Here is a 527-nt window from a genome sequence, read left to right as displayed (position 1 = left end):
TCTACTGTATCTTTTAAACACAAATCATGGTGTATATGGTCATTTTATGTGATGTGAGTGTACACAAATTGCACCTTTTTTACAATTTTTTTATGCTCCACCTAGGGCCATTATGTTTTTTTCTGTCTTTTCGTTCATTTGTTCATCTACACACTTCAGGCTTAAGTTTTTGGTTAAGGTAGTTTTTGATGAAATTGAAGTCCAATCAACTTGAAACATAGTACACATGTGCCCTATGGTATGATCTTTCTAATTGTAATGCCAAATTAGAATTTTGACCCAAATTTCAAGGTCCACTGAACAAAGAAAATTATAGTGTGATTTATTCAAGCTGCCTACAAATCCAGAAACAACACTATATGTCCTTTGAAGGCATGGGGTAATTGTAATCAACTGTAATCGATTACAATGCAATAATGTAATCAATTACATTGCAATGATGTAATCTCATGTAATCAGTAATCATGCAATTTAAAATCGTAATGTAATAGTTTAGTGTGAAAACCAGGTGACTTCATCAAGGCGAG

The sequence above is a fragment of the Mytilus galloprovincialis genome, chromosome 3 (genome assembly GCF_965363235.1).
Source record: "Mytilus galloprovincialis chromosome 3, xbMytGall1.hap1.1, whole genome shotgun sequence".
Lineage (NCBI taxonomy): Eukaryota > Metazoa > Mollusca > Bivalvia > Mytilida > Mytilidae > Mytilus > Mytilus galloprovincialis.
The sequence above is the reverse complement of the archived record's forward strand: the minus strand, read 5'-3'. Positions refer to the sequence as shown.